Source organism: Macaca mulatta, chromosome 18 (assembly GCF_049350105.2).
Source record: "Macaca mulatta isolate MMU2019108-1 chromosome 18, T2T-MMU8v2.0, whole genome shotgun sequence".
Taxonomy (NCBI): domain Eukaryota; kingdom Metazoa; phylum Chordata; class Mammalia; order Primates; family Cercopithecidae; genus Macaca; species Macaca mulatta.
Genome location: NC_133423.1, coordinates 57,047,486 through 57,068,358, shown reverse-complemented (window position 1 = coordinate 57,068,358; position 20,873 = coordinate 57,047,486). Strand labels below are relative to the sequence as shown.

Here is a 20,873-nt window from a genome sequence, read left to right as displayed (position 1 = left end):
TTTATTAAATAGAACTCTTTAAATTTGATGAACTCAAATATATACATCCTTTTTTGCTTTATGGGTGGCTTTTGGGGAAGGAGGTCTTCCTCAGAAAAAAATTCCCTATCAACTTTTTTTTTTTTTTTTCAAGTTAGGTTTGCTTTGTCGTTCAGGCTAAAGTTCAGTGGCACCATCATGGCTCATTACAGCCTTGACCTCCACGCTCAAGACATCCTCCTGCCTCAGTCTTCTGCATAGCTGAGAATACAGGCATGCACCACCACCTCAGCGAAGAGACTCACTGTTTTGCCCAAGTTGGCCTCGAACTCCTGGGTTTATGTAGATCCTCTCACCCTGGCCTTCCAAAGTGCTGGGATTATAGATGTGAGCCACTGTGCCTAGTCTGGGAGCATTTTTTAAAGATCCTATACCAGGTTCCGAAAATACCCACATACATCTTTTAGCTCTATATTCTATACTATTGGTCCATTTGCCTGCTCCTGTGCCAGTATCCACTGTTTTAATATTGTGTCTAAGTATGTCTTCACAATTAATTAGTAAGACAATTTGTCCTTCTTTGCTTTTTATTATCAAATTGACTTATCAGGCTGGGCAAAGTGGCTCATGCCTGTAATCCCAGCACTTTGGGAGGCCATGGTGGGAGGATTTGCTTGAGCCCAGGAGTTTGAGACCAGTCTGGGCAACATAGTGAGACCTCATTTCTACAAAAGACAAAAATAAAAATTTAACCTGGCATGGTGGCATGTGCCTGTGCTACTCAGGAGGCTGAGGTGGGAGTGCTGCTTTAGCTTGGGAGCTCAAGGCTGCAGTGAGCCATGATCATGCCACTGCACACCAGCCTGGGGGATAGAGTGAGACCATGTCTCAAAGAAAAAGTGACTAATCTATTTGAGAATCTTTAGTATTCTACTAAATTTTAAAATAAGTTTGCCACATCTTTAAAAAATCTTGTTGCAATTCTAGTAAGGATTACATTTGATTTACAGGTTAGTTTGGAAGAAACAACTTTGTAAAGTTTTCTCATTACATCCATGTACATTTATGTAAATATTCTTTTATTTCATAATTAAGAGCTTTATAGAAATAAAATTGTCATATGAATAGTGCATATGTTTAAAGTACACAAATTGGTAAGTTTTGACATATGGGTGAACCCATGAAACCATCATGAATATCAAGATAGTGAACAAATCCATAATTCCCTCAGACTTCCTTGTGTCCTTTTGTAATTCCTTTCTCCCATCTCTCTCCACATCCCTGTCCTTATGTAACCTGTGATGCCCTCTCATCACTATAGATTAGTTTGCATTTTCTAAAGTTTTTAGTAAATTGAATCATACAGTAGGTACTTTTTTGTCTGGCTTCTTTCATTTGGCATGATAATTTTGAGATTCATTCATCTTGTAGCATGAATCAACAGTTCCTTCCTGTTTATTGCTGAGTAGTATTCCACTGTATGGATATACCACAATTTATTTACCCATTCACTTGTCAGTAGACATTTGAGTTGTCTTCAGTTGTTGGCTATTACAAATAAAGCTGCTATGAACATTTGCATAAAATTGTTTGCAGGTACATATGCTTTCTTTTCTTTTGGGTAAATACATGGGAAGGAAATGGTTGGGTTAGAGGGTAGGTTTATGTTTAACTTCTTAAGAAATTGCCAAACTGTTTTTCAAAGTGTTGGTATAATTTTACACAAGCAATGTAAAAGTTCTAGTTCCTTCAAATCCTTGCCAGCAGGTTGTATGATTAGTCTTTTTAATTTTAGCCATTCTAGCAGGTGTGCAGAGGTATCTTACTGTGGTTTTAATTTTCATTTTTCCTAATTACAAAGATGTTGGGCATATTTTGCTTATTTGCCATCCATATATCCTCTTCAGTGAAATGAGTGTTCAAGTCTTTTGCCTACTTTTAAAATTGGTTTGTCTGGTTTTCTTTTATTGTGCTTTGAGAAGTCTACATATATTCCAGATAGCAGTTCTTTATTATATATGTAATTTACAAATATTTACTCCCAGTCTCTGGCTTGTCTGTTCATTTTCATAACAGTCTCTTGAAGAGCAACTGTTTTATGGATGAGGTCTACTTTATCAAATTGTTCTTTTATGAAACACGTCTGTATGTAAAGGAATTGTGTATATAAGAAGTGTGGTGTGTAAGTGTTGTATATAAGAAGTCTTTGCTTAACTCAAGTTTATGATGAACATTTCATGTTTTCTTATAGAGGTTTTATAGTTTTAGGTTTTAAATTAAGGCCTACTTACTACTTTTCTACTGCAGCATAACAAATTACCAGAAATATAGCAGCTTAAAACAATGCAAATTGATTATCTTACTGTTTCTGTAGGTTAGAAATCCAGCATGGCATGACTGTATTCTTTGGGCTAAAATCAAGATAATGGCTAAAGTTGCAGTTCTAGGTCTTTAGGTCCTCTTCGAAGCAAACTAAGGTCTTTGGCCAATTTCAATTACTTATTTGAAGTAATTACACAAGTAATTGAAATTGACCAAAGACCTTATTGAAGTAATTCAGTTACTTATGGTCATAGGACTGAGATCCCTGTTCCTGGCTGGCTATTAGCCAAGGGCCTTTCTCTCAGCAATTTAAGGCTGTCCATATTTCTTCTCACATGGCCCAGCTCCATCTTCAAACAAGCAATGGCACACCGACTCTTCATGCTTTGACTCCCTCTAACTTCCATTTCTGTCTTTTTCTTCTGCTTTTAAGGACACATGTGGATTACATTGGACCCACATGGAAATCTAGGGTAGCCTCCCTATTCTAAAGCAGTGGATTAGTAACCTTAATTACCTCTGCAAAGTCACTTTTGCTATGTAACATGTTCAGTCTTGGGGATCAGGGTATAGAAACTTTTTGGTGGACTTAATTCTTCTTACCAAGTCAATGACCCTGATATGGTTTGGCTGCGTGTCCTCACCCAAATCTCATCTGGAATTAGAATCTCCATGTGTTGAGAGAGGGAAGTGACTGGATTATGAGGGCCATTTCCCCCATGCTGTTCTTGTAATAGTGAGTGAATTCTCATGACAGCTGATGGTTTTATAAATGGCTATAAGTGGTAGTTTTTCCTGCATTCTCACACACACTCTCTCTCTCGCCTGCCACCATGTAAGACATGCCTGCTTCTTTTTCCACCATGATTTTAAGTTTCCTGAGGCCTCCCGAGCCATATGGAACTGTGAGTCAATTAAATCCCTTTTCTTTATAAATTACCCAGTCTTGGGCAGTTCTTTATAGCAGTGTAAGAATGGAATAATATAGATCCATTTTGAGTTAATATTTGTATATAGTGTGAAGTATGAATAGTTCATTTGTTTTCATGTGGATGTGCAATTGTTCCAGCATCGTTTGTTAAAAAGTCTATCTGCAGTGATCTGGATGTGTCCTCCCAAAATTCAGATGTTGAAATTTAATCACAAATGTGATAGCATTGAGAGGTGGGACCTTTAGGAAGTGATTAAGTCATGGGGCAGAGATGCCATGAATGGAATTAGTGCCCTGATAAAAAAAGGTTGACAGGAACTGCCTTGACCTGCCATGTGAAGAGGCAACAGCAAGGTGCCACCTTGGAAAAAGAGATCATTCCCTCACCAGACACAGAATCTGATAATGCATTGATCTTGGACTTCCTAGCCTCCAGAACTGTGAGCAATACGTTTCTATTATTTATGAATTACCCAGTCTAAGGTATTTTTGTTATAGCAGCCTGAATGAACTAAGATATTTTTTCTCTACTGGATTTTCCTGTACCTTTGTCAAAAATCCTGTCAGTATATGTTTGAGTCTATATCTGGACTCTGTATTCTGTTCCATTTATCTGATTGTTTATTGCTATGCCAATACAATACTGTTTTGACTATCACAGCATTACAATGTCTTGAAGTCTGGTAGAGTTAACTGCAATTTTTCTCTTATTTTTCAAAGTCGTTTGAATATTTCAGGTTTTTGCATTTTTATGTGAATTTTAGAATCAAAATATCAATTTCTATATGAATAATACTGAGATTTTGAGATTGCATTGAATATATAGATTAATTTAGGGAGAATTGACATCACAAGTATATGTTGTGTTTTCTTACCACTGAACAAAATACAATCTCCCTTTTTTTTTTTTTGAGACAGAGTCTCGCTCTGTTGCCCAGGCTGGAGTGCAGTGGCATGATCTTGGCTCACTGCAAGCTCCACCTCCCAGGTTCACACTGTTCTCCTGCCTCAGCCTCCTGAGTAGCTGGGACTACAGGCACCCACCACCATGCCCTGCTCATTTTTTGTATTTTTAGTAGAGATGGGGTTTCACCATGTTAGCCAGGATGGTCTCAATCTCCTGACCTCGTGATCCACCCGCCTCAGCCTCCCGAAGTGCTGGGATTACAGGCATGAGCCTCCGCGCCCGGCCACAGTCTCCTTTTATTTAGATTTTCTTTTATTTATCTCAGCATTGTTTTATATTTTTCAGTGTAGAGCTCTTTCACATCTTTTGTCAGATGTATCCCAAGTATTTCATTTTTTGGAAGTGTCATTGTATTTTAATATCAATGTATGGTTGCTCATTCCTAGTATATAAAAAATGAATTTATTTTTGTTTCTGTTACTTCTTTTTCTTTCTTATTGCACTGGCCATAATCTCCTGTGCAATGTTAAATGTTGTCCTTGTCCTGTTCCTAATATTAGGGGAAAGCCTTCAGTCTTTCACCATTAAGTATAATGTTAGCTATTAGTCTTTCATAGATGGCCTTTATCGGGTTGGAGAATTTCCCTCATATTCCTAGTTTGGTGAGGTTTGGATTTTTTTTTTAAATAAAAAAACAAAAAGACTCACAAGAATTGGCTGGGCAGAGTAGCTCACACCTGCAATCTCAGCACTTTGGGAGGCTCAGGTGGGCAGATCGCTTGAGTTCGGAAGTTTGAGACCAGCCTGAGCAACATGACAAAACCCTGTTTTTACCAAAAATACAAAAATTAACCAGGCAAGGTGGCATGTATCTGTGGTCCCAGCTACCTAGAAGACTGAGGTGGGAGGCCCACCTGAGCCTGGGAAGTGGAGATTGTGCCAAGACCCAAGATCGCACTACTGCACTACAGCCTGAACAATGAAGTGTAAACCCATCTCAGAAAAAACAAACACAAGAAAACCCACAAAAATTGATGTTGGATTTTGTCTAATGCTTTTTATGTGCTACTGAGATGATTATATGGTTTTTGTTCTTCATTCTGCTGATATGATGTGTCACATTTATTGATTTGAACCATCTTTGTATCCCTGGGATAAATCCCCCTTGATCATGGTGAATAATCTTTTTAATGTGCTGCTGGATTCAGTTTGCTAGTATTTCACCTGAGATTTTTGCATCCTAGTCCATCAGAGACATTGGTGTAGAGTTTTCTTTTTTTGTTGTATCTTTGGTTTTGGTATCAGCGGAATGTTGACCTCATAGAATGAGTTTGGAAGTAGTTCCTCCTCTTTACTTTTAATTTTTCTTTTTACCAAAAAGAATGAGCTTGAATCTTCTTTACTTTTTGGGAATAGCTTGAGAAATATTGTTATTGGCTCTTTAAATGTTTGGTCGAATGCCTCAGTGAAGCCACTGGGGCCTGGGCTTTTCTTTGATGGGAGGCTTTTAATTACAGATTTAAGCTTACAACTCATAAGGGATCTGTTCAGGTTTTCTATCTCTTATTATTTCAATCTTGATAGGTTGTATATGTCCAGGAACTTATCTATTTCCATTCAGTTTTCTAATTTGTTGCCATATAGTTGTTTGTAATGTAATAGACTCAAATAATTCTTTGTATTTCTGTGATATTAGTTGCAATACCTCCTTTTCATTTCTGTTTTATTTATTTAGATCTTCTTTTTTCTTGGTCAGTCTAGCTAATGGTTTGCTGATTTTGTTTATCTTTTTTAAAAGCCAACTTTTTGTTTCATTGATATTTTATATCTTTTTATGTCTCAATTTTATTTATTTATGCTCTGATTTTTATTATTTCTTACATTCCACAAATTTTGAGTTTGGTTTGCTTTTGCTTTTCTAGTTCCTTGAGATGCATTGTGATATGGTTTCAATTTGTGTCCCTGTCCAAATCTCATGTTGAATTGTAATCCCCAATATTGGAGAAGGAGCCTGGTGGGAGGTGATTGGATCATGAGAGTGGACTTCATCCTTGCTGTTTTCATGATAGTGAGTGACTTCTCATGAGATCTGGTTGTTTAAAAGAGTGTAGCACCTCCCCCTTTTCTTTATTCCTCCTCTAGCCATTTAAGACATGCCAGCTTCGCCTTCCCCTTCAGCCATTATTGTAAGTTTCCTGAGGCCTCCCCAACCATGTTGCCTGTACAGCCTACGGAGCTATTAGTCAATTAAACTTCTTTTTAAAATAAATCACCCAGTCTCAGGTAGTTCTTTATAGCAATGCGAGAATGGACTGATACAGAAAATTGGTACCAGAAGTGGGGTATTGCTATAAAGATACCTGAAAATGTGGAAGCAGCTTTGGAACTGGATGACAAAATAACCTGTATACCAAACCCCTGTGACACACAATTTATGTATATAACAAAATGCACATGTACCCCTGAACCTAAAAGTTAAAAAAATAAAAATAAATAAAAAATTTTAGCTCAATTCTTTTTCTGAAACACTTTCAAAATCATTACTCCATGATCTTCCTACACTAACAGTTGCTGTTGACAAGTCAGATGTCTGTCTTGTTTGGAGGTGTCTGTAGGTTCTCTGGAGTGGTATCTTTTTCTCTTTTTCAAATATCCCTAATGAAGCCATGATACCAGATCTCTTTTTAGGGAAGGGTTTGATAATGCCATGTAACTACACCCTGCCTACAGCCAGGGTTGTAATTCCCACCACAAGATTTGTGAGGCCAGTCACTGAGCACCCTGCATACTAGATTCTGCAGCTGAAGGAAACATCCAACCACAGAATCATCAAAATTTTTCATCAGTTTGCTCTTAGAGAGCTTATTATGAGGTATTAAATTTTAAGAGTCAAAGACAATGGGAGATTGGCATGCATCCCTGCCCACAAAGGATTCCAGGTCACCTGGGTTCCATCTAGTTGGAACGGAGATGCCTGCCTTTGTGTCCCTCCCCAGGGCTTCCACTCAAACCCGTTCACAGGAATGTTGGGCTTGGTAAAGGAGGAGCCCAGGCACATCTGGGTCTCAGAAGTGGCATGTGCTTGCAATGTCTATGAAACACAGTGATGCTGCAGGAGATGGGGTTCTTTGGGAAAGAAGTGATGGAAGAACACCATGCTGGACAGTCTACAAGTGTGAGTGTGTCAACACAAGCTTGCTGCTCAGATGAAAACATATGGGTTAATCCAAAGTTTCTCTCTTTCCCTGAAGTAAACTTGAGGATTTTTACTCACTCTCACCAATCTCAGACAAGTACAGTGAGACCTACAGAACTTCCATTTCCACGAGGTCTCTCAGGAAATTCATCATTCCCTAACATGCACCATACACCTAGGTGCTCATGTGTCCACCTAGACAAAGTCTGTTCAGAAGATGGAGCAGACATATGGCTTTAGTTCAGCTTTCCCCATCTGTGGGGATGTATGTAGAGGACCGTGTGGGAGGCAGAATAGTGGCCACCTCAAAGATGCCTATTGCCGAATCCCTGGAACCTGTGGATATGTCACGTTACATGTCAAAAGGGACTTTGCAGTTGTGATTAATGTAAGGAGCTTGAGAAGCTGAAGTTATTCTGGATAATCTGGGTGGGCCAATTTAATTCCATAATTCTTTTAAAGCAGAAATCCTTTTCTAGTTAGGTCAGAGAGATGAGATGAAAGAAAAAGGAGACAGAGGAAGATGGCCTCAAGCCACAAAATTTGACAGCCTATAGAAGCTGGCAACAGTCCTCAGTTTACAACCAGCAAGAAAACAGGGACCTCAGTCCTACCACCCAAGGGACTCAATTCTGCCATCAATGCAAATGAGCAGGAAATTAATTCTCTCCTAGAACCTCCAAAAAGGAATGCAGCCTGCTGATACCTTGATTTTAACTCAGTAAGACCCATAGACTTCTGACTTCCAGAACTATAAGATAATATATTTGTGTTGTTTTAAGCCATCGGGTTTATAGTAACTTATTATTGCAGCAATATAAACTACCATGGAGCCTTCTATAAATATTAAAAAAACAGTCAACAAATGAGATGACTATAAATTGAGGTGCTCCTGATGTATACAATCCTGGGCACTATCATGCTCCCAGATACAGATCACAAGAAGCAGGAACATATGCCACCTATCATCCAGTCACAGACACCACAGATTGTAAGATGCATCCCTACTTTATAGATATTAAAATATGAATTTTAAAATTAATGAACTTCTGGCTAGGCATGGTGGTTCACACTTGTAATCCCAGCATTTTGGGAGGCTGAGGCAGGGGGATCACTTGAAACCAGTTTTAAGACCAGCCTGAGCAACATAGCAAGACCCCATCTCTATAAAAATAATAATAATAATTTTTTAAAAATTAGCCAGGCATGGTGGCACGCACCTGTAGTCCTAACTACTCAGGAGGCTGAGGTGAGAGGATTGCTTGAGCCCAGGAGTTTGAGGTTGCATTGAGCTATGATTGTGCCACTGCACTCCAGCATGGGTGACAGAGTGAAGCCCCATGCCTAAAACCTTTTCTCAAAAGATGAATTTCTGTTTAAACTTCGGGACCAAGTCAAGTTCTAAAGAAGGGAGGTTGGAGGGCACTAAGAAGATTGATTGGTGCTAGGCCCTGAGGATGTCCTGCTCACCTGCCTCCAGCATGACCTTGCTCCTATTCTACCTCCTCCAACTGTCAGAACCCCCAGCATGCTTTCAGCCAACAGAGGAAGACAGTAGCACTGCACCTATTGTGTGCTTTAGGTTTAATATCTTCCTTTCTCCCAACATCTCAGGAAGATGGTAAAAATCAAGAGCCAGGGTCATGGCACAATTGAGGTTAATAATAAAAGAGTCTCATGAACTAAGCTGTATGTAAAAACAATTGAAAAACCTCTTCGCTTACATAAAATAAAATAGCTGTCTATAAAGGTGGTGTATTAGTTCGTTTTCACACTGCTATAAAGACATACCCGAGACTGGGTAATTTATAAAGGAAAGAGGTTTAATTGAATCACATTCCACATGCTGGGGAGACCACAGGAAACTTATAATCATGGCAGAAGGGGAAGCAGGCACCTTCTTCACAAGGTGGCAGGAGAGAGAAGAGCAGGGGGAACTGCCACTTATAAAACCATCAGATCTCATGAGAACTCACTATCATGAGAAGAGCATGGGGGAAACCATCCCCATGATCCATGATCCAGTCACCTCCTACCAGATTCCTCCCTTGACACCCTGGGGGTTACAATTTAAGATGAGATTTGGGTAGGGACACAGAGCCAAACCATGTCAGGTGGACATTTTAAATTTTGTTCCATCTACAATTTTTTCAAATTTGTTTTATGGAAATATTCAAACACATACAAGAAGTAGAGAGAATAACATAACAAACTCTCACGTGCCCATCATCTAGCTTCAACCATTATCAACAATAATCTGGTTTCATTTCTCCCCACAACTTGGTTTTACCATGGGTATATTTTAAAGCAAATTCCAGACACCATGTCATTTCTCCTATAAACACTTGAGTGTGGATTTCCATCAGATAAGGATATTATTTTAAAAATATTTTTCCTATGACATTATCAAACCTAAGAAAGTTAATGATTTGAGATGGACCATTAGGCATGGTGGTATCAAAGGAGAGAGGCTAGCAGTGAAGTGTTCAATCTTGTATTCATATTCTATTGCTGCTGTAACAAATTACAGCAAATTTAGTGGTTTAAAATAATACACACTTATTATCTTACAGTTCTGGAGGTTAGAAGTCCAAATCATTCCTTTTTTTTTTTTTTTTTTCTTTTTTTTTGAGATGGAGTCTCACTCTGTCATCCAGGCTGGAGTGCAGTGGTGCCATCTCAGCTCACTGCAACCTCCACCCACCAGGTTCAAGCAATTCTTCTGCCTCACAGCCTCCCAAGTAGCTGGGACTACAGGCATGTGCTACCACATCAGCTAATTTTTGTATTTTTAATAGAGATGGGGTTTCACTATGTTGGCTAGGCTGGTCTCAAACTCCTGACCTAAGATGACCCACCTGCCTCGGCCTCCCAGAGTGCTGGGATTAGAGGCGTGAGCCACCGCGCCTGGTCCAAATCAGTCTTAGTGGGCTAAAAGTAAAGTGACAGCAGGCCTGCTTCCTTTCTGGAGGCTCTAGGGGAGAATGTGTTTCCTTGCTTTTTCCAGTTGCTAGAAGCCACCACATTCCTTGGCTCATGGCCCCTTCCTTCATCTTCAAAGCCAGCAATGGTACATGTCTCTGGGCATTTGTTTTGGGATTTACATTTTCCTTTCTGACTCTCTCTTGCACTTTTAAGTACCCTTAACATTACATTGGGCCCACTTGAATAATCTAGATTAGTCTCTATATTTTAAGGTCAGCTCACTAGCAACCATAATTTCAACGGCAGCTTTAATTCTGCTTTGCCATGTAACCTAGCACAGTCACAGGTACCAGGGATTAGGATATGAACATTTTTGAGGTTGTGTCTACCACAGTCCCCTCCTCAATTACTTATCCATAGGTTTAGGCATATGGTTGGGGGTAGGAGTCAGGAGATGCAAAATAATAACAGGACCGGAAAAACCATGAGAGGAGGGATTCAAGTTCTGCATAAGAAAATTCAAAGAAAGTTTTCCAGTGTCCCTATCGTAAAGAAACGAGATATGAAATCTCCACAAAAAAGGTGCAAGGCAAACTGAAAAACTCCTTTGCATGACATGCCAGTCTTGGCTGCATTCAGAATTTGTTTGGAGAAGGAAAAGGCCCTTCCTTTTTCTCTCTAAACAGAGATTCAGTAATGCCAAATGGGCCCTCATTGATGGGAAAAATCACTATGTAACTTTTAAAAAATTATAGAAATATAAATCAGTGATGACAACAAGTCTTTGGCCCATCTGATAAGGTTGCTGGTGCCCACTGCTGGTGGCCTTTGCTGGGGCTCAAATAGAGAAGAGCCATCAGGATGAGGGGAGTCCCCAGCATTCCCTCTCTGTGAGTCAGCTTACAAAAGGCCATGTTGACTTGGATGTGAATCATGCCTATTGAAAACAAGATTAAAAACCCAAGAAAATTATTGTTGAGCAAGGTGTTTTATGACTTTAGCTTACTTCCTCTTTTGAAACATTAGGAAATGTCAAAGTTAGTTTGTTCAGATTTATTAGGGAATGTGTGGAAAAGGGAAAAACTAAAAAACAAAACAAGAACAAAAACACCTGTGGTTGGTTGACGCACAACTGTCTCTTGGGCATCATTTCTAGGCAAAGATTGTCTTTTTGTAAACAAGGGTTTATCTCCCAGACTTCCTTGTTTTTGGATAGCTGATTGCCAGACATTGCTGGCACATGCATACTCATACAGTTATCTATACTTACTCCTTGCTGCTTATTGCTCACGCTAAAACCTCTTGAGTGTAAAGTTTTCAAACACTAACATTTCCAAATACTAACACTTTGGCATTCTCACTTACATACTTTCTGTATTCTGAAGTTGTATTATTAATGTGGTGCAAACCTTGTGTTTAGTTTAATTAAACAGCAATGCTTTGCTATGTTTATTTCTTGGAGGGTTTGTGTGTGTGTGTGTGTTCCATGCATGCTTCACACTTTTATTTGCACATGTGTATAAAGCAAGAAAGCAACCAAATAAACAAACGCAGTTCTACTTCCCTACTGAAGTGACTTTTAAAGACGTATTGAATTACATTTTAGTGAATTTGAGTAAGACATTTAGGTGCAGGGCAAATTAGAGCAAGCAAAACATTCGAGCATACATAACCATTTTATCTTGGCTCATGGCCCCTTCTTCATCTTCAAAGCCAATGGTGCATGTCTCTGGCCATTTGTTTTTGGGATTTAAATTTACATTACAATAAATTTAAATTTGTTTTGTGCCTCTATATTTATCTGTGCTTCTATATTTGTTTGCTCAGCTTCAAAAGTAAGACTAGTCCAGCCTTTATCCTGGGCAGGCTGTGGCCAACAAGCCACAAATCTCATCAGTGGGGCCAATATCAGAGGACTGGCATGGGGACCTCAGATACTCATCAGGTTCCTCTCTCGGGAACGTGGGAGCAGTGATCTTTTGGGGGCCACATGCATCCCACTTGCCTTGGGCACTGGATGGTATTATCTTGCTGGAATTCCCTTCCAAATCTGCCAAGAATGTCTTTGAGACAGAGAGACTGATGGGAAGAAAGTGAGCAGGATCAGCTCTAATGAGGTTCAACCTCAGAGGTTTTAGTGTTGGTTGTACTGTTTGACTTCACTGGGACCCCATCCTCCAATTTCAAACACTTCTCAGAACTCATGATTATTCCTCAATCTGAGACTTTAGAGAGGTTGGGGACCACCCCAGACACCTAAGGGCAACAGAAAGGAAGTGCTGTGTGCCAGCGCTCTACTGTCATTCGTAGTGAAAAGCTTCCTTCTCTTTCCTATTTTTTGTGGTTGGCAAAATATAAAAGGTCTTTCTACGTATTTCAAAAGGAAAAATAGAATGAGGGAGGGAGGGGGAGGAAAAGGGAGAAAGAGAGAGATCAGTTCATCTTTGTTTGGGGGGAAACTTTTAGTCTGTAACAGCAATAAACATCTATTGTGGTGGTGGCCTCAGCCCTGCTGAAGGAAATCCAGGCCACATTAAAATCTGGGGAATTTGAAACGGCAGTGTTTGTAGTGGCCTGCAGATTTCCACTGGCAATTTCTTTAAAGCCAAAGAGTTATAATTAAAATAGAAATGGATCCAATTATTTCTGCCTCCTGTCTGAAAGGATGTAGCTGGTAATGAGAATCACATGTCTAAATTTCAGCTCCTTCTATTTCCAAGCAAGTTGCCCCATGAGAGAAATTCTTTCTTTTCAGCAAATCTCAGTAAACCACATTTCTCCCTCCTCCTTAGCTACTGTGGTTTTGCACTGATTTTTACAAGTCCCAGCGATGGAACTCAGTCATAGTAAATGTTCTTATTTCTCTCTCCTTTCTACTCTTCATAAGACATGTCAGGGTGATAAGACTTATTTTTTTGTTTCAAAGAGACAGAGGTTAGAAGAGTGGGAGGGTTTAGTCTTAACCAGAAAATATTCACCTTATCAGGAACAACAGGCTAGGTAACTTGGCCATGGCCACTTGGGATATTCTTAGGCTAAGGGAGGGAGGTGAGGAGGTGACTAGGTGATGGGGGTGGGAGGGGTGTGTAAGGTGGTAACTAGGTGTACAGGGAGGCCAGTCTTGGGAAGAATTTTACCCACTGGGTGAGTGAGGCTCAGATAACATGGTGGCCAACAATGTGCCTTAGAAATGGCAAAGCCTATACTGGAACAGAATGCCATGGTCACCATGAATAAATATATAATACTGTTGTTCTTATCATCATTACTGACTATTCATGATGGAGTTGGTCTGTGCAGTGCAGATCTATTCAAGCTCAGCAGGACATTCCAAGCCTCCATTCCTTCCACTTGCAGAGCCAGCCCCCAGTGCCAAGATGCTATGAACATTCACATGCAAGTCTTTGTGTAGACACGTATTTTTGTGCGCTTTTTAGTCCTTGGAATATCTTTTTTTTGGTGAAATATCTACTCAAATCTTTCACCCATTTTAAAATTAAGTTGTTCGACTTTCTATGATTGGATCATAAAAGTTTGTTATGTATTTTAGATACAAACCCTTTATCAGACATGGATCTGCAAATATTTTCTCATCGTCTGTGATTCATCTTTTTTTTAACAGTCTCTTTTGTAGGGCAAATGTTTTTAATTTTTGATGAAGCCAGTTAATTGCTTATTTTGGTAACATATTGTCCTTTTCATGCCATACTTAAGAGCTCTTTACCTAATCCAAGGCCACAAAGATTGTCTACAATGTTTTCTCCTAGAAATTTTATAGTTTTTACTCTTACTTTTAAGCCTGTGATTCATTTTGGGTTAATTTTTGTACATGTTGTGAGGTAAGGGTCTAAACTGATTTTTCTGCATATGGATATCGAAATGTCCTGGCGATATTTGTTGAAGACCATTCTTTCTTAACTGAGCTACCTTAGCACCTTTGTGAAAAATCTATTGACCATAAATGTTAGGATGTATTTATGAACTCTTAATTCTGTCCCATTGTTTTATACATCTACCTTTATACCAATAGCACATTGTCTTGATTACTGTGGCTTTGTGGTAAGTTTTGAGGTCAAGTAGTTTGAGTCCTCCAGCATTGTTCATCTTTTCAAAAATTGTTTTGGCTAATCTAGGTCCTTTGCATTTCACATACATTTAGGATGGGATTGCCAATTTCTACAAGAAATCCTACTGAGATTTTCATAGGGATTCTGTTGAATCTATAGGTCAATTTGGGGAGCGCTGCCATATTAATAATAGTGTGTCTTTCAATTCATAAAAATGGAGTATGTCACCATTTATATAGATTTTTGATTTCTCTGTAATCCTTTGTACTTTTAATGTACGAGTCTTGTAGTTCTTAGTTAAGTTTATCCCTAGGTATTTTATTATTTTGTATACTATTGTGAATGAAACTTTTTAAATTTCATTTTTGGATTGTTCATTGTGCATATGTAAGAAATATGTCAGAAATATTTATATTTTATATATTGATCTTTTATCCTGAAACATTTGCAGACCTAGTACCAGTATGTATATGTATATATGCTATATATATGTAAAAAGGTTTTCTACATACTGGATCATACTGTCTGTGAATAAAAACAAAGTTTTACCTCTTCTTTTCCAATCTGTATACAATACATTGGATTGTTCTTTCCAATCTGTATACAATACATTGGATTGCTCTTTCTTGTTTTCTTTTATTGACCAGAACCTGCAGTACTACACTGAATAAGAGTGGTTAGAGCAGATCTCCTTTGGTTTTCAGCCTACACATGTCTTTGAATTGAAAATGTATGTTTTATAGACAAAATATAATTGGATTTGCTTTTTGAATTTAGTCTGAGAATCTGTGATTTTGATTGAAGTATTTATTCCATTCACCTTTAATGTAAGTATTAATATGGTTAGAATTAAATGTGTCATTATGCTATTTGTTTTTCATATGCTTTGTGTCTTTTCTGTCCCTCTGTTCCTCCTTTACTCCCTTCTTTGTGTTAAGCAAATAATTTTGTATGGTATTTTAACTCCTTGGTTGATTTTTAAACTATAATTTTGGGTTATCATCTTAGCATTTGCTCTAGGAATTACAATATGCATTTTAACATACCACAACACACCTCAAGTGAAAACTAATTTAATCCAGTAAAATACAGCAACTTTCCTCCAATCCAGCTCAATTTCCTCCCTACTCTACTCTCACTTTTGTGCTATTAATATCATACATTACGACATCTATTTATATTTTAAACCCCAAAATACAGGGTTTTTTTTTTGCAAATTATACCATTTAAAGAAATAATAGAAGGAAAAGTGTATATTCATTAAGTCTTTTACAATTACCCATATGTTAATCATTTTCAGTCTTTTTCATTTCTTCTTGTGGATTCAAGTTATCAACTGGAGTAATTTTCATTCCCATCTTGAAGGATTTTATTTAGTATTTTTTGTAAGGCAGGTCATTAGCGATACATTATCTCAGTTTTTGTTTATCTGAAAATGTCTTTATTTCACTTTCCTTTTTGAAAGATAATCTTGCTGGATATAAAATTATTGGCTGACAAATGTTTCAGTGTTTTGAATATGTCATTCTACTGCTTTCTGGCCTCCACTGTTACTAATGAGGATTTAACCATGATTCGTACTAGTGTTCTCTTACAGATGATTAGTTTTCCTCTTGCTGCCTTCAGGATTTTCTCTTTGCTTTGTGATTTCAGCAGTTTGATGTGACTAAGTGAAGATTTCTGTGGTTTTCCTACTTGGGGTACAGTGGGGTTCCTAGATCTATAATGTTTTTCCTCAAATTTGGGAGGATTTGAGTCATTATTTGTTCAACTTTTATTTTCCTGCCCTTTTCCTCTTCTCTCATTTTGAAGTTGTTATGCTTGATGCTGTCTCATAGGTCACTGAGACTGCCCACTTTTCTTCAATCTTTTTTTCTCTTTGTTCTTCAGATTGGATAACATTCTATCTATCTTTAGTACTGATTCCATACAATCTTTTTTTTTATTTTGTTATTGCATTTTTCAGCTCTAGAATTTCCATTTGGTTCTTTTTTAAAAATTTATTTCTTTATTGATATTCCTACTTGCTGAGTCACTTTCATAATATTTTCCTTAAATTATTTAAGCATGATTTCCTTCAATTTTTAAAACATATTTAAAATAGTAGCTTTGAAATCTGCCTGTTAAATCAACATCTAGAGTACTCAAAGACCATTTCCATTGACGTCTCTCCTGCCCTCCACCCCAACCCTTAGCATGGATAGTACTTTCTTCATTTTTTTTTTCTATGACTCATAAAATTTTATTGAAAATTTCATATTTTAGATAATATAAGAACTCTGGATTCATTTTTCCTTTCATCCTCAGAGGGTCTTGGTTGTTGCTACCTTATATTAGTTTATTACTTGCCCGGACTTGATCTGCAGAATCTGTTACCCTTCAGTGTGCCTCTGCTGATATCTCTATCAGTTTTTTAAAAAATTCTTATTTGTTGGCTGGACATGGTGGCTCACACCTGTCATCCTAGCACTTTGGGCAACCGAGGCAGGTGGATCACTTGAGGTCAGGAGTTTGAGACCAGCCTGGCCAACATGATGAAACACCGTCTCTACTAAAAATATATATATATATATACAAAAATTAGCCGGGCATGGTGGTGGGCGCCTATAATCCCAGCTACTCAGGGGACTGAGGCAGTAGAATAGCTTAAACCCAGGGAGTGGGGGCTGGGAGAGTGGGCGGAGATTGCAGTGAGCCAAGATCCTGCCACTTCACTCCAGCCTGAGCGAAAGAGCGAAACTCCATCTCAAAAAAAAAAAAAATTCTTACTGTTTTTTTGCACAGGTGGAAGGGTTGGCTTCTTATGGGTCACCTTTGTGTCTGCACAGCTTAATGAGACTCAATAATTGGTCAGAAATTGTGTTCAAATACCGTACTTTGCTGCTGGTGGATCTGTGATTGAAATGGGAAATGTAATCAAATTTGGGCCAGTTTTCATCTCTGCCCCAGGTGTTACATTAACGCTGGGCCCTCTTGGGTCTCCACTGTGCATGCATACAGGTTCCTAGACAGGGATATGGAATGCTCATCAACCCTCAATGCTAGCTCATTTCCATGACCATCCTGTTAAATTTCTGGTCATCCCAACCAGGATTGCAACTTCAGGTTAGGAAATCTGCAAGCTTTTCCCATTTGCTGCTGGCTGTAGGTTTCTACTCTTCACTTCAAATCAAGTGAAGGCCTGTGCTGTCCAGGTCAAACAACCATGTTGACTGGTGGAGGCAGTTTCAGCAAGAATGCCATATATTTCCACTGTGTTTACTTGAATCTCTATAGTTTCTTGAGAATATAAATTTCTCAATTTTTTTGCCCCTTGCCAATTTCCAGAGCCCAAAATAATTGTGGTTTTTTTTTTTTGTTATTGTTTGTTTGTTTTTTGAGACAGAGTCTCGCTCTGTTGCACAGGCTGGAGTGCAGTGGCGCTCTCTCGGCTCACTGCAAGCTCTGCCTCCTGGGTTCATGCCATTCTCCTGCCTCAGCCTCCTGAGTAGCTGGGACTACAGGCATCTGCCACTATGCCCGGCTAATTTTTTGTATTTTTAGTAGAGACGGGGTTTCACTGCGTTAGCCAGGATGATCTCGATCTCCTGACCTTGTGATCCGCCCGCCTCGGCCTCCCAAATGAAATAACTGTTTTTGACAATTTTGTCCAGTTTTATAATTGTTTTGCAGGGAGAGGATTTGTTAACCACTTCACTCCTTCATAGCTGGTAGTCCCATCTATATACAGTATATTTCCAAAGAAATGGATTTTATTTTAAGCATGACATCTTATTAACTTAGACATGACTGCATACTAATAAGTAAAGCTAAATTTAGAGAAACAGTGGTTCATTACAGTGTGCCTTTGACATTTTATGATCCAAAACAGAAAAGGTTTTTCAAAAAGCATTTTGAGATAATTCTTAAGATTTCAAGCCTTTGATTTGAAAAGTCTATTTATCTGAATAGTAACAGTCTCATATTTTCATAGCAGGAAATTATTTCAAGCATTTAACTTAGCAAGAAGCATATGAATGAACTGGAGCCTAAATTAAAGAATTCCAAATTTATTCCTGACCCTGGTTGTTATTGAGGGATAATACAAATATTTCCCTGGTGTCCTGTGAGAGATTGAAGGAATTTTGAGGTCATGATTTATATATTTGCCATCCTCTTTTAAATGGATTCAGCTGTGATGTCTGTGGCACCAGGAGAATTTAAGTGTCTGCCTGAGAGCCAGGACTCTGTCCATGTCAAGCTCTCAGCCAGACCACTTCCCTCAGATCCTTACTAGTTTTCTTCTTCTTTAGCCCATTCCAATGACCCCTGGTTTGGATGAGGACATAGGACGAGGGGCTGCAAGATCAGGAGCACATCTAGCTCTGGCCTCTGGGGCCACATGGTCACCTGGGGAGACTAAGACATCCAGGAGCCTGGAAGCAGAGCAAAGAGCCATTTCTGAAGAGGAGGAAGAACACATCGAAGAAGAAGGTTTTTCTTCAAGAACCACCACACACTTGCTTTCAGATGAAGTTTAAAGCCATTAAGCTTCCCCTCCTACTTAAAGCTCTTCTTCTCTATTTTTCCTGCATGCCCTGGTTTTTATCAGTGACAACACATTGTTCCCTAAGTCTCACTGTCTCCCAAAGAGGAGCTTCAAGGTTCATCTTTGTCTCCCCAAGTCTGAAAATATCAGATAATATGCTTGCAACTTCATCTTGATGGCTTAATTCCCGCTCCTGTCATTTACACTTCACTTCCCTGTTTTGTCTCCTTCATCCTGCCTTGCCCAACCCTGGAAGACTCTGTGTCTCCCATATTACTCCCCTGCTCGGGACCTGAATGACTCCCTACTGCCTCCCTAAGACAGTTCAAGTTCCCCTGGCTTCCTGGGCCTTCCATAATCTGCCCTGGCCTTATCTACCCCCACTTACTTCCCAACTGGGAGGTGTTGTGGCCATGGCAGAGGAAGGGGTAAAAGACCAGTCATTCAGCCTTGTGTGACTATAAAGCAGTGTACCTATAACAAAAATTTCCTGGCTTTTAGGAGCATAAAAATAAGTTTTACACAAAATCAATAACAGAAGCACTCAGATTGAAGCGTATTTTTAAAGGTATTAGTGGGAGTGATTCAGAGTCAGCAGACACAGGGTGTGGACATGAGCTCAGAATGGCTTCTCTGGAGCAAAATCTGTGACTTGATCCTGCAAAGCAAAAGCTGCCAGTCCTTTCTCATCACTATCCCTTTCCTGGTGTGACATGATTATGGTCAGAACTATGTTCTCCAAAAGGATCCATTGAAGTCCTACCCCCAGTACGTCAGAGTGTGACCTTATTTGGATATAGGGTCATTGCAGATGTAATTAGTAAAAATGAGGTCATAGTGTGGGCCCTAATTTAATATGACTGGTGTCCTCATAAGAAGAGGGAAGAGGCCGAATGTGGTAGCTCACGCCTGTGATCCCAGCACTTTGGGAGGCCAAGGCGGGCAGATCACCTGAGGTCAGCAGTTCGAGACCAGCCTGGCCAACATGTTGAAACCCCATCTCTACTAAAAAAACAAAAAAATTAGCTGGGCATGGTGGCAGGTGCCTGTAATCCCAGCTACCAGGGAGGCTGGGGCAGGAGAATTGCTTGAACCCGGGAGGCAGAGGTTACAATGAGCCGAGATTGTGCCATTATACTCCAGCCTGGGCAACAAGAGTGAAACTCCATCTCAAAAAAAGAAAAAAAGAAAAGAAAAAAAAAAGAGGGAAGATGATGTGATGTGGAGACACAGAGAGAGGCCAGCGTGTGAAAATGGAGACTGAGATTGGAGTTATGCTACCATAAGCCACGGAATACGTGGGGCTATCAGAATTTGGGAGAAGCAAGGAAGGATCCACCCTTAAGAACTTCAGGGAGGGCATGCCCTGATCGTACCTTGATTTTGGACATTTAGTTTTCAGAACTGTGAGAGAATAAGTTTCTGTCATTTCAGCCCGGCCAGTTTGCGATGCTTTGTTACAGCGGCCCTAGAAAACAGATAAACATGACATGCATATTTTGTTAAAGTCTGTTCACTCTGACTTTGACTTCTACGTATCCAAGATAGCAGTCCTGTGTCTGCTTCCTGGGACAAAAGCCCACCTGCCCTGTCCTTCTCTCCTGGGCCACCAGGTCCTGCCATGTGTGGGTTTGAAGCTTTGGGAAGCAGGCACATTTAATAGATTGAATTTCATTTTTCCCACAACTTCTCACCCTCACAGAGGAGAGTATAACGCATGCTCACTGTGAAATCAGGGCTGTTCTTGGGCTCCTAGTGAAGTGCTATCCAGACCTGGCTCTGTGACTCTGAGGAAAACAGCAGGAGTGTGAGACCAGTGCCCTGGATGCAAAGTGCTGTCCTTGGGAGAGGCCAAGCAGCGATGGCTGACTGGTGATGATGGTGGCAAGCGATTCCGTCTCTGGACTCTTTCTTGCCTCCTCCCCGAACCGTGCAGGGCCCTTGCACAGGCTGTTCCCTCTGCTGGGAGCTCTCTAACCTGGCTCCTTCTCCTACTTTGTGCCTCGCCTAAGTGTCAC

General features: G+C 39.5%; 2 long non-coding RNA genes across 4 annotated transcripts in view; one reads left to right on the top strand and one right to left on the bottom strand.

The window, feature by feature from the left end:
• LOC144336422 (uncharacterized) overlaps nt 1-20,047 on the top strand; it is a 60,435-nt gene extending 40,388 nt beyond the window's left edge. Inside the window, exon 2 of the long non-coding RNA XR_013408217.1 lies at nt 18,620-20,047. This is a non-coding gene — a long non-coding RNA (uncharacterized LOC144336422). The remainder of the gene's footprint in view (nt 1-18,619) is intronic.
• Nucleotides 1-20,873, bottom strand: part of LOC114673704 (uncharacterized) — a 33,127-nt gene that overhangs the window by 10,006 nt on the left and 2,248 nt on the right. For all 3 annotated transcript variants that reach the window (XR_013408214.1, XR_013408215.1, XR_013408216.1), the window contains exon 2: nt 20,232-20,323. This is a non-coding gene — a long non-coding RNA (uncharacterized LOC114673704). The remainder of the gene's footprint in view (nt 1-20,231; nt 20,324-20,873) is intronic.